The sequence below is a fragment of the Lycium barbarum genome, chromosome 9 (genome assembly GCF_019175385.1).
Source record: "Lycium barbarum isolate Lr01 chromosome 9, ASM1917538v2, whole genome shotgun sequence".
Classification (NCBI taxonomy): domain Eukaryota; kingdom Viridiplantae; phylum Streptophyta; class Magnoliopsida; order Solanales; family Solanaceae; genus Lycium; species Lycium barbarum.
The window spans coordinates 2,286,437-2,304,711 of NC_083345.1; the positions used below are offsets into that span (position 1 = coordinate 2,286,437).

The window sequence follows — 18,275 nt, forward strand, 5'->3', positions numbered from 1 at the left end:
CAGGTGCATGCTTTACATTGTTTAAAACTAGTTTAGTTCCAATACTAGTTTTCAAACAAATCGTTCCAACACCAGCCACCCTGGATACAGTCTCATTACCCATACTCAAAGTTCCAAAGTCACCCGGAGTATAGGATGAGAAAAATTCCTTCCTTGATGTCACATGAGATGCGGCACCACTGTCCACAACCCAGCTTGACTCATCACAAGCAATATTTATCAGATCCGCATCAAGGACAGTAACAAGATCTTCTGTAGTGACAGCGGCAACACGATTGCCATCTTCTTTCTTTTCCTCCTTTTCTCTATTCTCTTTTTTCAAAATCCGACAGAACTTCTTTGTGTGCCCTTTTTTCCCGCAATGATAGCAGTCAATATCTTTAAGTCTGCTTCTGGATTTGCTTCTATGATGTTCTCTATTTTGAGAACCACGATTCTTGCCTCTCCCCCTAGTGTCAGTCACCAAGACATCTGATGAGGAGGAACCTTGAGATTTTCTTCTCATCTCTTCATTTAAAAGACTGCTCTTGGCAAGATCCATAGAGATCACACCATCCGGAGCAGAATTTGATAATGAAGTTCTAATAATTTCCCAAGAATCTGGTAGGGAACCAAGTAGAAATAAGCCTTGAATTTCTTCATCAAAATTAATACCCATAGCAGATAACTGGTTCATGATCCCCTGAAAAATATTCAGATGATCTGTCATTGCGGAACCATCGTGGTATTTTAAACCCAACATTTGCTTTATCAGAAACATCTTGTTATTACCAGTTTTTCGAGCATACAAACTTTCAAGATGCTCCCATAGGGTCCGAGCATGTGTCTCTCCAGAAATATGGTTCAACACATTATCGTCAACCCACTGTCTAATAAAGCCGCAAACCTGCCGATGCAACAAATTCCACTCTTCATCTGATTTATTATCAGGCTTTTTATTTCCAAAGACAGGTTGATGAAAATTCTTGACATAGAGCAAATCTTCCATTTTGCCCTTCCAAATGGCATAATTTACGCCACTCAAAGTAACCATTCTACTAGTGTTGGCTTCCATCGTTTATCACAAATACAAATATTATTTTATTCGAAGACCAAAGTAATTCTTTTCTGATGTGGAAGTTCAGACTGTGCTGCAACCACAGAGCATACTCAGACAGAACCTTGGCTCTGATACCACTTGTTGGGAATAAAATAGACCCGCAAAATAATATTCATGGTATTAGTGATAAACGCGGAACACTCAGTTATGGTTAAATCAGCAAGAATAAAATGCAGCAATAATGACACCAAGATTTTACGTGGAAACCCTTCTGAATAAGGGAAAAAACCACGGCCAAGAGGAGCAGCTGATATCACTATAGTAAGGAATTTTACACTGTGTAGTAACGAGTACAAATACTCCTAAGACCACTACACCCTCAAAAGAAATAACACTCTTTTGATTTTCCCACCTCACTACAATATCACTCACACTCTATTTTTCTTCACAGACTATTTTCTTACAGTCTATGGAATACCTCACTTTGCTCTCACTCAGATGTATTGTCTGAGATTTTGGTGTGTATAGCAAATGATCTTGATGATCTAACAAATGATAGAAAGCTTCCCTATTTATAGGGATGAAATGGAGCTATTGATGTCATCAGTGACATCACTTGAATGTAGAAAGTCAAGATGTTCACTATGAACACATTCAGTAGCCGATTTTCTCATTTCAACAATAGCTGCCAATTGTATATTTTGTCAAAAGGAAGAAAAAACTTTCTTCCTTAAAATAGGGGACTGGACCCCACACTAATGAACATTTTGCCTCTATTTATAGCATAATCATAAACTTCTTGGGAGCTAAAATTGAAGATTGCATTAATGAAGTACCGGACTAGTTATTAATTAAGTTGGCAGATTGAGAGATTATTTAGACTCGACCTTTCGATAAAGCACCTACAAAAAGATTTCTCCTGAATAACTATATGTAGCATTTTTCCTTAGCTATGGCAAAGTATATGTATATATCACTTAGAATTGAACAGATCATGTTGTTTGCATCTACTATCTTCATATCTTTCTGCAAAGATATACTCCAACATAGCTTTTTGAGTTAAGCTATATCCAAAAATGTTACTAGTATGAGAAGCCGCCTGCTGATGGGCGAATAATATTAAAGAATATTCATTATCGAAACTATCATATGACCCTTTTAAACACATTTGATATATTGATTCAACATTATTCTAATTGTTAGGTAATTGACAGCTCTTCATTTTATTTCTTAATATGAATTTTTGAGCTTATGTTTCATAAGGTTGACACATTTTCCTCAAACAAAATTAAGAAATTTCGCTTAATGAATATTATATGGAAGGTGAGAGTATCTTATTATTTTTTACAGTTTTTCTGCAATTTTTCATATGTTTGTCGCGCATATGGTTTTCGAATCGTGCTGATACAATTCATAAAGAAGTCGAAGATCTGCTAGATGAAGGTAATTTTTCTTAGTTTTTGCTCAATATTGTAATATTTGAATAAAATAGGCCTCCTTTGGCGAAACCTAACTTGGAAGGCAGAGTCTTCGAATGAAGTTTTTATTGTTTGAATTTTGAAAAATGAAAAGTGTCATATAAATTGAGACAGAGGGAGTAATACTTATTAACGGTCACTGTATCACAAGATTTTGGCATTACTAAAATCCAAAACGACATTGCCAATACTCTGGGTCTAGAATTACAATGTAACGCATTTGAAAAATTCAAAGAATTTTGTATGCAAATGAAGAACATGAATGACAATGGGTGTGTTGGGTGGATTTTTTTTTCTAATTATTTCACGTTCAATTGATTTAAAATTTTGGAAAACATTTTTCTTAGGGAAACAAGTTCCTTTAAAATGTGGAAAATGATGCATTCTACATTGATTGTGTCCTCCCACCATCCAACACGCCTCTTCTTCACCCCCACCCCCATAGCCCCCATCCTCAACTACCACGTACCCCTAAGCCCACCTCACCTCCCGTAGTAATATTTATCTTGATTATATATAGATGCTTTTAGGATATATAATATTTTTGCTAACATACCGAACACTAGAAAATAAGTAAGAAGCTAATCTCATGTTTTAGATTCAAATAGTTCAACTCAAATTAAAATTTCTTTTGTTTCAATTCCACTTAATTCTTCCAATTTCATTATTCCGATTTAGTTAAAGTGCAGCACTCTAATGTCTCAACAAAGCACTAGAAAGGATATTGTTAGTGTCACGACCCGGCTAGGGCCGCGACGGGTACCCGGGGCTAACCACCGTGCACCCCTTATTTCCTCGCTTATCCTAGTCAGTTTACACTTCTTTATCAATTATAATCCCACATTAAAACAAAATCATCTTTAATGGAAAGCACAATTAATTTCTATATGCATACGCCCTTTTGGCTATCAAAATAATATATATATACATATACCATAGTAGTCTTGTGAGACCATCTAACCCACACTACGTATCTACGAGCCTCTACTGGAGAACTAGACATATACACATATACACAAAAGCATAGCCCGACTGGCACCTCCGAAATAGTGGAGTGCTCTTGTAAATCTGTTGATAGCTCCTAGAGGTCTGCGCCGTCTCCCTGTCTACCTGTGGGCATGAACACAGTGTCCAAAGAAAACAGACGTCAGTACGAATATTGTACTGAGTATGTAAGGCAGGAAGGAAATAAACACGATAAAGAGTCATAAGTCATAAGGTGAGAGTCAAACCTGCGCGACCCCTAAGAATGAATACATCTCATACATATCTCATATATCATACATACACACTCGTTGTACACGTATCATCATAGCATATACATCAACATGTCCTATAATTCATCACCACTGTACTGCATCTGCTCATACATGTCAAACATAGTCATGATGCAACACAACCACATACTCGGCCATATAGGCTCGATATCAGTCGTACTCGGCCCTCTCGGGGCTCGATAACATGCGTACTCGGCCCTTTCGGCTCGATCATATGCGTACTCGGCCCTTGCGGGGCTCGATACTATGCCCAACTGATCAGTGGGATGCAATGCATACATACATACATACATATACATGAAAATACATGAATGAAATCAACGTTATCTTACATTCACCCTAACACATACATATACATCTCATAGTACCGTATCTGTTTATACATCTCTACCCATTATCCGTATCCGGCAACGTAGTGGCTCGATAGTATCACATACATGTCTTCCATACCCGGCCATGACAAGGCTCAGTATATTTCTTATCATTACATACATATCTTCCGTATTCGGCCACGTAGTGGCTCGACCATATCACATACATCATAATAAGGATCATTTTATCTCATCATCATCATTGTCACCACATACATCTTATAAGCCTATCGTAACCTTTCAGTAATGCACACATTTAAATTTAAAGACAATTTATGAAAATCACATCATATTCGTAGCATGGACTTCGTACGAATATCGTAGGATAGACTCCATAATCTCTAGGTTTGGGCTCAACATTACCACTATCGTTTATATAACATACCTCCTACCTTTTGTCTCATACGAAATCCTCTATAAACATAGACTCGCAACTTTGCGGAACATTAGTCATAAGACGAGCATTAAGGCTTGTGGTTAATCCATAACAATGTCGGGGTGACATAAGGTCGAGAACCCCCCGAGTCCATTATGGAGCATTCATAAGCATTATGTCTCACCTTGAAGGAACTAGCATATAAGATGAGTGTAGTCAATGAACAATATCAATGGATCGTAATATGGATCATTAGCCTTGTAGGAATATCATATCACGGGATTCATGCCTTAGAAAGAAGGGACTAGCCTTGCATACCTTTGTCGTTGACTATCCTTATCGCTTGCTTGTCCTTCTTCAATGCCACGTCGTCACCTTCACGATTAATTCATATTATATTAGCCAAGCAATCATAAGAACGTACTTCTTGAAGCTAGAGAAAATTGGGCAGCGTTTCCTTCGTTTATACTGCTTTCCGCCATGTTCCATATCAACTCCCCACATTCATAATGACACTCACAAGATCGTATCAATAATATTTATCCATCTACATTTGGCAAAATCTAACATTTTTCTCCAATTTCTTCATATTTATGATTATGGCTCATCATCGCGTTTTCGCATATCTAATACTTATTTCGTGGTCTAGATATCATTTATAACGTGTTTGTAATCTCAACATATCCATTTTCATAATTTCATTCAACTACCATCCAATTGTGACACTATTCATTCTTGAATGACCCATTTGCTATGCTTCTCTACAAGTCGGGTACCTTAACCTTCCAATACCTTAAACAACATGTAATGGTCATGAAACTTACCTTGGATGATGGTTGAACAAGCCTTGTGTGGAGTTTTCCTTTCTAGCACCAAAACCCTATCTCCTCTCTTTTGGGTTTTCTTGAATTGGATGCACTTGGGTTAGGTTTCATACACTTGGGTTCATGGATTTGGTGTTATTGATCATAGATTTCCCTTGAGTTCTCTTGTGGATGAGTGTTAGAGAAGGTTCTAGAGGTGTTCTTGGCCAAAAATGAAGAAAAATTATGATTTTGGACGAGGTGGGTTTATTTAAAGTGGTCCAAAAAATTCTGGACCGGCACGACATGCGGCACGCTTTGCGAGACGCAAAGCATGCTATGCGGGCCGCATGTCGTGCCGCAAAGCTTGCCATCTGACCAACTTTCACTGGCACACTTTGCGGTTGAACTGCGTTACCGCATGTCTAACTTGCGGAGCCGCATGTTGCGCCGCAAGGTGAGCCAAACTGTCCGTCGTAGAATGGCCATAACTTTTGATCCCGATATGCTGTCAGGGCCCACGACCTATGGTTGGAAATCTCTTTCAATTATCTACAACTTTAATCCTGTGGTGTTTTTCCCAATTCCAACTTTATAATAGTGTTTTGGCCCCTCCAAACCAGATCATCCGAAAAATGTTTCCTTAACTCGCCTTTTTGGATGGCTTATGCCCATATTTGGCTTATGGGTCCTTCTTGAAACTTACTTAACACTTCATTACCAATATAAGGAACATTATAACTCTTCTCCAAAATGTCATTAAGCCATCATTCATTTGATACTCGTAATTCTTGCCTGACACACAACATATATCTTGCCTTCCTTAACAACTTTCGCCTCCTACCTCAAATGTCTTTGAAATCTCATGTAGAATCATTAAATATTATTTCTTACTTATCAAAACATCGTATGCATCATGCCCTTCGTTAGTCAATTCACTGTGCATGAACGAAATGTTTTTTCGATGTGTAACAGTTAGCTTCAGAGGTTGTTTCAGGATTTAAGCTCGATGAGTTCAATTTTTAAGATTGAGCTCATTGTATTTTTAAAAATTATGGGTTCAGACCTATTATTTATTACAATTTTAGTGAATTCTTATACTATGTAAACTTATGTTTTACATCGTAAATATTGAGTTCAGATGAACTCACGGCTAAACCACTTCATTTGCCCCTGGCCAGTCCAATCAGTTGTTGTCTGTTTGGAGTTCCAGTCACTTCTTTAATGTTCCAGTTCTTTTTTTATTTTATTTTTTAATTACAAGTGCAAAAGGACAAAAGGATAAGCAGAGATACGACACTATGCCTGATCATTACAATACTAAGACATCAGCCATTAATCAATCGCGATTATCATAGATAAACATCATAAAATTAAAGGTTTGAAGGAAGCAAGGAAAACTGTAATATAGACTTTAACACTTGAGCAAAGATCTCGAAATAAAATTTTCCTTAGTCTAACAACCCCACCCATTAATTCCTAGGCTTTTTTCCTGTCGAACATTGCCTCCTTGGCCAGTACTCCTACAATAGACTAGGCTAAGGGATGGGCTTCATCTCTTCTATTTTCTTCACTTACACCTTACACTTCAGCTGAGTCTAACGAGGCTCAGGTGCGGACCTTCCACTGTAGAACACCATGGAAACTTCGCTGAATTTATCATCAACGTTGATTTCTCACTCCTACAACCTCTTCAACAGAATCGATGCAGTGTAGCATCATAGTTGTCTTTAACTTCCAATATTTGTGTCATACTGGCAGAAAGATCTCTTGTCCTGCCTCTCAAAGAAGAGCATAGAATTATCAGGAAAAGTAGAGAATGGTATTAGCTCCATATGATCAGGTTACAAGAATGTCAGCTTGATGATCCTCTATGTTTCAGCCCATTTCAACTTTTTGCAATCGTCTAATACCAAGACACGGAGCTCGTCTTTTACTAGTTCAGCAAATGAGAGCCGGTCATGCCAATCCAAGAGACTAGTGCTCTCAACTTTGAGAAGAAACCACCTCTAGGGCAAGTAGTGACCAATGTAGGTCTCACTAACCATATCCAGAACATCAACTTCTATAGCAATATCATCATCCGTTTTAACATACCAAATGCAACATGCAACCCCCATTCTAAAGAACACCTGAAATCTCTTCCTCTTTCTGGCATCTCGTTCACTTTTTAAGTTAGGGGTTGGTACCTTAATGGGTCGCCAACGATAAGTACTTCGATCACTCCCGATCTCCAGAGCGAGGATTTCATAACTGAGTGAATATCAACTTTCATCGTCTCCATGAATAGAAACCAACTTGACTACTCCAGCTTAGTTAGATGGAACAAACTCCAAAGGCATTGCACAAACTAGGATATTGTGGATTCGGGATAGCAACGCTTTGGTGCAATATAGGGTTGTGTACGCGGTATCTCAAAGGAGAAGAAGTAGAAGCCCACTTTTTTTTCCTCCTGCTCCAGAAATAAACCGTTACTACTCTCACTAATCATGGAATAAATGGAGCCTCCACAACTTTCCATCTCCTTCCAAAAGTCCTCATCATTCAAACCCAAACCCGAACGCGAACGGGAATTTCCATAATGAAGTTTGGCAAGATGAGGGTGAAAAAAAAGGGTATACCAAAGCAGTTTGCTCACCCATCTGAAACTGAACAAAGATGAAAGTGGCAAGTAGCTCAAGATATAACATTATTTCATTTAGACAGTGGCGGATCCAGGATTTTCACTCGGTAGATTCGAAAAAAATAGCAAAAGCTAAATATAAAAAATAATGTTGTTTTTGGGAATCAAACTTTGGACACTAGGGTGAATTTTGAATATCTCGGATCACTTGAGCTAACTTTTTGCATTTGTTTAGGGTATTCAAAACTTATATATGTACATAAATATAAAAAATTTACCATATATACAGTGTTCAGGTGAACACCTTCAAGCTCACCTAAATCCTCCCCTGCATCTAGAACTTCCTTGTTGGCTCCTCCTCATGAAGCCCACAGTTACTACTCATTGTTCTTGATCTCATATTTGCTTGTGAAAATCTACTTAGACATAAGTGGTAAAGGGGGCATAAACCGTATTTATATTAGCTTTTGCTATCCCCAAATCCAAAATCCCATTCCTATTTGGATTTTGGCTCTATTGTTCTTTGCCTATCAACATTCGATGGCCTTCCTTTGGGAAAAAAATATGTAAATAGCCATTTTTTTAAAAGATTTGGGATACTTGAACTTTGTGCTTCTCTTTTTTTTACAAGTTTACTTTCTAGCAATGAAAATTGAAACTCTTTTCGACTTGAAATTTAAAAACAAAAAAACAATACCTATTCCCTATTTAGATAAAATAAACAAGAAATTTTCTAAGTTGTTGTCAGCTTAATGAATATTTACAAGAAATATCTTGCTTGCGAGGAAAAAAAAAAAAAGAAGTGCATGTTTTATGTCAGTTCGTTAACCCTGTTTATGGCGTTCTAGATGAACTCGGGAATAGTTTCTCAAAACAAATTTTAGAAAAAAATTGTATTCAAAGGTTATTCTTGCTAAAACTGAAAAGGAAGCACGATAACTTGTGAAACTGATAGCCTGTTTGGCCAAGCTTCTAAAATCAGCTTATTTTGAAAAGTATTTTTCAACAAAGTACTTTTGACGAAAACAATTTGTGTTTGGCCAATCAATTTAAAAAAACTTTTGAGCAGCAATAGTGTTTGATCAAGCTTTTTAAAAGTGCTTCTAAGTGTATTTTTCTCAAATGTGTTTTTGGGGCAGAAGCTATTTTTCTTAACTTCTAAAAAACTGTTTCTGCTACTCTTCAGAAACACTTATTTTCTCCTAAAAGCTTGACAAATCACCTCCAATTTTAGGGAAAAATAAGCTTGGCCCAACCGGTTATAATGTTGATAAAACTACGAAACTGAAATAAATTTAAAGTGGAACATATTGCCTGATGATTAAGGACTAATAAGGCAACGTCTTCCTTTATTAAAGTAGTTTTATGCGATGAATATTCATTTTTTACTAAAACATATTCTATTTTACAAGTCAAATAGAATATTTCATAAAAAAAATGGCCTGTTTGGAAAGCCACCCAAGTAATTGGAATTGGGTGTAATTACACAGTTTGATCTGTTTGTTTGACCAAGTAATTACACAGTTAGGTGGGAATTGTGTGTAATGATTACACTCTCCAATTCTCAAGGGGAGCTGAGAATTAGGTGTAATTACACCCTGTAATTTCAGAGTTACTTTTTAGTTTTATTTTAATTTATTTTTTATTTCTATTATTTTAATTGCTTTTTTATTTTTATTTGTATTTTTGATTTTTTTTTAAATATATTTTTCTTTTATATTACTTATCTTTCATTTCCTTTCTTCTCAATCCCAACCTTTACTTCTCGTGGTTCCATGTAATTGCTCGCACTCTTCTTTTTTTTATTTTATTAATTTAACATAACCGTGCTATTATTCTAATTTTTGAAACTACACCTCTTAATATTAGAAAGAATAAGTCATACACAAAATTGGTATACAATGAGTGATGTTCTTAAAGTATAATTTCATTATGAATGAGGTTATAGACTTTATTTTTCCTTTCTTTTGAATTATAATTACTTAAGTCATGTTGGAACTTACTGATGTAATCTTGGAATTTGACATAAGAGTATCATGTTAAACTTTTTCTTTTGGATTTTGAATTTAGGTTATATTTTCGATTTTAATTTATTTGCTTTTGTACTATTGACTTATCATTTCACATTGCATGTTATTTATTTTTCAGTTACAGTTGATAGATTTTTTTGTCAAACATTTGAATAACGTTATCGCATTATGTTTATAAATATTTTTTTGTCAAACATCCCATCCATGATGTTCTCACAAAAAAAGTCTGCTTTTAAGTTTTATAATTAATTAAAATTAAAATATTATTAATTTGAAAAATATATATCAATTATTTTTTACAACATTAGTTACAAATATATGATTATTAATTAATATATTTTCAAGAAAAAATGTGTTATTAAATAGCTAATTAAATATCATTTATAAAGGCACATATTTTTTAATATTAATTTTAAATTTTTGATAATTTTTTTTAAAATTAAACAAACTGTGTAATTATACTTGTGCAACCAAACAGCACGCTTGTAATTACATTATGACAAACAAACAGGTCGTTGTAATTACAATACTGTGTAATTATTACCGTAGTAATTACACCCATTCCAATTACCAGGTGGCTTTCCAAACTGACCCTTAAGTGAATTCTTTTACTGGTTGCATGTTGAGAAATCTATATAAATATCTAAGCTGACATGGCACTCTCCAAAGTCAGAATTGACATTTATCTTTTTTGGCATTTTCATCTTATTTTCCTGTTAGTATTTTTTCCTCCCTAAAAGATGTTACTGAACAGATTCTTACAGTTACAAATTTATCCATGCGTTTTGAAATGACTTCTCGCTTCGTTACACATCGTTTCAGAAAGGACTCTTCGCCTACTTTATCCATGTGGTCATTAAGTATGAATTTCGAAAGCCAATCCATTCTGATTCCTAACCATTCTTTGTTTCCATTCAAGCACACTAGGGACTCAAGATAATTGCTTTCCTTTCTTCTATCTAAGGAAATTTTGTGAGACTTTTCTACTTCAAGTTTCTCTACTTTTTAACAATTTTATGGTTTGCGAATAGTAAAAGTTGACTATTCTAATTAGTGTTTTTTTTTTTTTTTTGGATACAGAGGAAGTAGAAAATTAATAGAAGCAAAGCAATAAGAATGATTGACAATTTTGACATGAGCCGTGAAAAGGGATCGAATTACAAGCCTCCTTAACCGCTATGACTATTCATGGAGTGCTCGCTATTGCGTTTTTGCCACTTTAAATATAAACGGCCTTACTTTATTTAGCAGCCACTTCTCTCATAAACTTTTTTAAGAAAATCTTGCACTGCCCGTTGAAAAGAGTGGTCATGGACTGTCATATTATCATTTTATCTGTTCTCTTTTTCCTAATTCCCTACCTTTTGTGATACTTAATTTGTGATTTTCCGAGCCTTTCCATAGTCGTCTGTCAAGACTCCAAAATATCAATATTTTATATAGAATCTGATATTTTTTTCTGCCTACAATAATGTAGGCCCAATACATCAAGAATACGTAGACGTTCGGATCGTCATTTTAGGTGTTGAAAAGGTGCCCGAAGTAAGTTTTGTTTGAAAAAACTTAGTGTTATTTTTCATATTTTGACCAATAATTAATCGTGTGTCAAGACTCCGAAACGTCAATATTTTATATAGAACCTATATTTTTTTCTGCGTACAATAATGTAGGCCCAATACATCAAGGATACGTAGACGTTCGGATCGTCTTTGTAGGGGCTGAAAAGGTGCCCGAAGTAAGTTTTGTTTGAAAAAACTTAATGTTATTTTCCATACTTTGACCAATGACTAGTCGTGTGTCAAGACTCCGAAACGTCAATATTTTATATAGAACCTAATATTTTTTCTACGTACAATAATGTAGGCTCAATACATCAAGGATACGTAGATGTTCGGATAGTCATTTTAGGGGCTGAAAAGGTACCCGAAGTAAGTTTTGTTTGGAAAGTTTAGGGTGTTTTATTTTTTAAGATTTTAATTTAAGCGTGTTATTTTTTAATCAAGACATAACTTTATTTTGAATATAAATATAATTCTAAAAAATATAGGGAGAAAAACTAGTTATAAAGTGGTCAAACTTTAGATGGTCATAACTTTGCGCTCGGACGTCCGATTTACACGTTTTTTGTTTTTGAACTTGCGTATTTTTTCGAGATCTATGCGGACAAACGGCCACAAGGCGGTTTGGCCGAGCCGATTTTAAAAAAAAACACCTTTTATCCCATTCAATTTCAATTTTCCCCAAATTGGCGTGAAATTTTCAGTTTTATTTACTTATAAGATGATGATACGCAATAGATTTCAACGTAAAAATCCTGGGGTAATGTAGCTGTGAATGTCAAATTCACTTCTGCGGTTTCAATTTTTGAAAATAAAGCTGAATAATTTTCTCGACATATAAAGTTGACTAAAATAACCTTACAGTCAAACACTAAGTGTTACATCCCGCGTTTTCATGCGTTGGAAAGCGTGCGAGTTAAATATTAGTAACGAAAATGAGGTTATCGTTCCAAGCTTGTGGGTGGTTGTAGTAATGGTACAGATGTGTTACAAATATTTGAAGTTAAGCAAATCGAAGAAAATAAATTTTGTCAAGGTTCGAAATTTATTTGAATAAAATACGGTCCAAGTTATAATACCCCGTATTTTTGGATTAGGAAATTGGACCTTCCAATATGAGAAAATTTACTCGAAGTTGGAATATTTAGTCACATTCAAGCATGAAAATCAAAAACTCGGTGTATACAAGAATGAAGTCCCGAAATGATTTAAGATGAGAGAGTATGACGACAATAGTTGAAAATAATATTTTATGTGGTGCAAATAAGGATATGGGCTAGTGCTATACCACATGATTATGATAACGAGTATATGAAGTGTGCTTAAAATGATCATTATTTAAGTAAATTGAGATCAAAAAAATTAATTATGCATAAATGATTAGTTGATGAACTTAGTGGGAAGTTAATTATTTAATTACGGATTAAGTGGGTGATTTGTTTTGGGTGTTAGCCCCCTAACGTGACAGCACCTTGGATGACAATTATATATATTGCTATGTGTCATTTTTAGGAAGTCTTCTTTTGGAAGTTTATTCTTAAGAGTGGGACCCACGGTCCACTAAAGGGCAGCAACCATTCTTAACTTTGGAAAAGAATTCACCTAGTAGACAAGGGCAGCAAATTATATAGATGTACGTGCATAATGGTGTAGAAAGGTAATGAGTAATTTAAAAGGGAGTGGAAATAGAATGACAAGTGTAAAGGAGGGGACATGCATTTAATGCATCCTTTATCATGTTGGATGGATTATTTATTTATACATATTATATCATTTTGGAATTGAAGTTTAGGGATATATATATATATATATATATACAGAGTATTGTTGTACTTCTCTTATCTCACTCTTGGAGAATTGATTTTATGGAAACTTTGCACTGCACATAACTGAAAGGAGAAGCAACGTGCAGTTAATTTCTCTTGGCAGCAATATTTATTTCCAAACCAAACAGCAACGTGTAACTATTCTCAAGAACAATAAGGCGGGTTTTGCTCTCCGCTCCGATTTTGTTGTCCTGTTTTATCGTGTTGTTGAAATTGGGCTTTCTTCGAAGGGAAGTAAAGTGGAAGAAGATTATTTCTTGGTATATATGGTAAGGATTATCTTCTTCTAAGTATATTTATATTCATTGAAGTCATAACTAAATTGTGGGACGAGAAATACGAAAATTTTACCGTAAATTGTATTTGATGTTGTTGTTGGCTCATGGGCTGTTTGTTGGATTGTTTTGTGGGTTATGTAAACGTTGTTATGGATGAAAATAAATGTAGTTAGCTTGTAGAATGTGGAGGATGTTGCTATTGATGTTGTTTGTATTAATTTCGACTTCGTTACGAAAATAAAAATTATGAAATAGTTATATCGCGAATTGGTTGGTTGGAAAATTTGAAAAATAAAATGTGGGATATTCTATCGAATATTTTGGAGCTGGAAATATTATGAATAATTGTTGGTGTTGTTGTTGATATTTTTGGCCGAGTTGAATTCTCGGGGATGTTGAATTTATAGAGGAGATGCTGCCCAAATTTCCGTAGACAAGTATGAATTAAGATTGGATTCTTAAAGGCTTGAGATTGATATTTAGTAATTGCGACTAATTGTAGATTTTGAAGGAAATGAGAATTGAATTTGGACTAGCGTAAAGGGCGAAAAAGGTATGTAAAGCTATCCCATTTCTTCTTTTGGCATGTCCTAGATATATTAGGTCGAGATTTGAGCCTCAGGGACAACTCTATTCTCCGGAATCCGTGCCTAAAGTTTTTCCTTTTTCATTCAGTAGAATTGAATTAAATATTGTATGAAATGTTGAAAAATTGCCTAAACATCTAGAACTTGCACAAATAGGACCCGACTACCTTAAAACTCTCACAAGTGACGTCATGAAATGTAACGTATGTAAATCGTGTACGCCACCTCATTTGACCCGAGGTGGGCCCGTTATTCCCGGATTTTCTTAATTGTTTCGTTTATCGAACGATAAGTATTGTAACTATTCTAATGAGAATATTTTTGTGATGATTATGACGAACATGATTTTTCCTTGGGCTCTCCGGCATGCTTATATGAAATATGTATATGATATGTATATGTACATGGGGGGAGGGAGGGAGATATGAGGGGAAGAGATATATGTTGTGCTATAGACTCGTTTCCACCTGGTCAGCTGGCGTTATATCATCCCGGACGCGGGATATACGGGCGAGCCGACGTATTTCGGCGCTATGTGGGCGAGCCGGCGTTGTTCGGCGCTATGATATGATATGACATGATATGATATGATACGCTATGATATGATATGATATGATATGATACGCTATGATATGATATGATATGATATGACACGACATGATACGATATGATATAACATGATACGACATGACAGGATATGAGTTCTATTTTCTATGTCTATGAAAAAGAAATGTTTTTTTAAACAAAAGAAAATTTAGAGGGGGAAAAGTCAAGCATGCATGGTATCTGGCCAAAAAGGGCATTCCTATGTACAGGTTACTTTCTTACCTCCTCACACATTCTATGAGCCCATGATGCTGTTATTTATATTTAATGCTGCTTATTATACCGGTTTCTATGCTTTACATACTCGGTACATTATTCGTACTGACGTCCCTTCTTGCGGACGCTGCGTTTCATGCCGCGCAGGTCAGCAGACAGACGGGTTTAATCCCTAGGAGCTTCACCAGCTGTTCCTTGAGAGTGCTTCAGTTGATCCGGAGCTTCAGCCTATTGGTACTACTTTTGTGTATATAATCGGGCACGGCAGAACCCGGCCCTTCCTATGTATATATGCACTTTGTTTAGAGGCTCGTAGACAGATATGTACAGTCAGATGTTTTGTACTTTTGTTGTCCTCGTCGTTGTATAACGTGCTAGCAAAGTTTATAAGTTCATGTTTACAATTATGCCATTAATGTTAGCGTTAAGCAACAGAAAAAAAAAAAAAAAAAAAGATACGATATAGTCTATACGGCCCACCTAGTAGTAAAAGTACGATACGAGATAAGGGGTGCTCGGTACAAGTATCGGGTACCCATCGCGGCCCCTAGTTGGGTCGTGACACTAAGTTTTTTTCAAACAAAACTTACTTCAGGCACCTTTTCAACCCCTAAAATGACGATCCGAATGTATACGTATCCTTGATGTATTGAGCCTACATTACTATACGCAGAAAAAAATATCAGGTTCTATATAAAATATTGACATTTCGGAGTCTTGACATACGACTAATCGTTGGTCAAAGTATGTAAAAACACACAAAAAAAAAGTTGGCCAATTTTTTTTTTTTGTACTGTTTTACTGCGCTATTAAAAAAAAATTCTTGCAGTTAAAAACCTTTTTGGCAACGGCTTTATTTTCAATAAATCTAAACCCTAAAAATAAAAAAACCTTAAGCTAATGACAACAAGTCTTCAAACAAAAATAGACGTCTATGTATATAGAACACTTAAACCTAAAGTTTACAAACAAAACTTACTTCGGGCACCTTTTCAACCCCTAAAATGACGATCCGAACGTTTACGTATCCTTGATGTATTGGGCCTACATTATTGTACGCAGAAAAAAATATCAGGTTCTATATAAAATATTGACGTTTCGGAGTCTTGACACACGACTAATCATTGGTCAAAGTATGGAAAATAACACTAAGTGTTGCAAAAAATAAAGTTGGCCAATTTTATTTTTTTTGGTACTATTTCTATAACGCAGTATTTTACTGCGTTATAGAAAAAGAATTGATACTGTTTCTATAACACAGTATTTTACTGCGTTATAGAATTTTTTATTTTTTTTGTATAACGCAGTAAAATACTGCGCTAAAGCAGTCAACGGCTCCGTCTCCGTGAACTGCTTTAGCGCAGTAAAATGCTGCGCTAAAGGTAGTTTTGTAACTTTTTTTTGTTGGGGTATTTTGGTTCAAAGTGATTTTTTTGGGGCATTTTGGTTCCGGACTCGGGAAGGGTTTGGGTGCGTGGTGGCTGGTTAGGTTAGGATTAGGATTTAAGTTTTTTTTTTTTTTAAACTCAATTCTTTATTTAATAATTTTTTGGACTAATCTGCCACATGTCGTCATTTAATTGGTCATTTTGCCACGTCGAGAGTGTAATACACACATTTTGTTTTTTTTCACTGATTGTAAAAAAGGTATCTAAATGGTACAAAATCGGAGTGGTTTAGGTGTCAAATTGGAACAAACTTAGGTTTAGGTGGTCATGAGGAATATATGGACAAGTTTAGGGGTCGCTTATGACTTTGGCTTAGAAATTAACAATCCCTCTGTCTCATGAAACAACATTTTTAGTCAGTCTCAATAAAAATAATCTTTTATATATAAGAACAATTTAATTTTAATTTTCTTATTTTATCCTTAATGAGATAATTTATAACCATACTCCCTCTAATTTATAACCATGCTCCCTCCGTCCCATATTAATTGTCCACTTTTTACTTTACACGCCTTTAAAAACTCATAAATAAAAGTATATTTTTACTATACTACCCTTATCTCTCTCTAATTAATTGCCCTCTAATCAATATTGGTTATTTGAAAAGACAATTAATATTAAGAGCAAAGTAGGAAAAATTTAATTAATTTTATTTTGATTTTGTAAATGGATAAGTATTATGGGACGTATATTTATAATAAGGTGGGTAACTAATATGGGACGAAGCGAGTAATAAATTTTATGACTTGTTTTATATCACAAGTTTTAAAAGTTATTATTTTCCCTTAAATTTTGTGTCTAATCAAACACTTTCATATAAATTGGGACAACAAAATCTATAGTAAAAATATATAATTACAGGACTTAGGCCTGGTCACATGCCGCAACTAAAACCCATGAAACTTATTTATCTGTTTTTTACAATTTTTTGACAAATAATTCCAATTTATTCACACAAAACCAATAAGGCCCCGCCAATAAAACGCTATTTCGCCTCTTGTACCGCTTTGCAATTAAAAACACCCTTTGCCTTTACCAAATCTCCCTTAATTCACTATGATCTTCCTAATTTTCTTCCTATTTCTTGCCAACATCATTCTGGAGAACCCTGTCGTACGACTATCTCTTCAAGTCTATCATCATCGGCGATACGGTAATTTTATTACTCTCTTTGTCTCAAAAAAATTATCTTACTTTCCTTATTAGTTTGTCTCAAAAAAATTAATTTATTTTTATATTTAGAAAATTTTAACTTTACGAGATGATTTAAAGCCACACAAATATCTAAAGCTTATTTTGGATCACATATTTTAAATTTTTTTCTTTATTTTTTAAACTCCGTGTCAAGTTAAATTAAGACAATTTTTATGGGACGGAGACGGGGGGAGTATATGTTATTGTTTTTGATCGATTTGATTCCTTAACTTCCTTTTAAAAAAAAAAAAAAAAATTACATGATTTTGCAACTGATTAATATCTTTTCTGTAAATTACTTACCAGTGATGTTAATTTAATTCTCGAATGCGCTTCTTCATCATCTATGGCCGAAATACATGATCATTTCAAGTTCTTGTTATCATATGGATCTCTTTTTAAGTGTCTAAATACACAATAGTTAATTTAGAAACACTATAAACGTACTCGAACCAGAAGTCTAGAACAAATAAATGCATTAACATATGTTTGTACATCAACGTTTCTCACTTAACTATGGTTACTTAAAAAGACTATATATTTTTACTTCATTTATTCAGTTAA

General features: G+C 34.8%; 1 long non-coding RNA gene across 1 annotated transcript; it reads left to right on the plus strand.

Moving 5' to 3' along the window:
* Window positions 1-13,384: 13,384 nt before the first annotated feature.
* On the plus strand, window positions 13,385-15,648 carry LOC132610785 (uncharacterized). Its single transcript, XR_009571313.1, has 3 exons — window positions 13,385-13,651; window positions 14,163-14,213; window positions 15,217-15,648. It is a non-coding gene; the product is annotated as an uncharacterized LOC132610785 (long non-coding RNA).
* The last annotated feature ends 2,627 nt before the right edge of the window (window positions 15,649-18,275 follow it).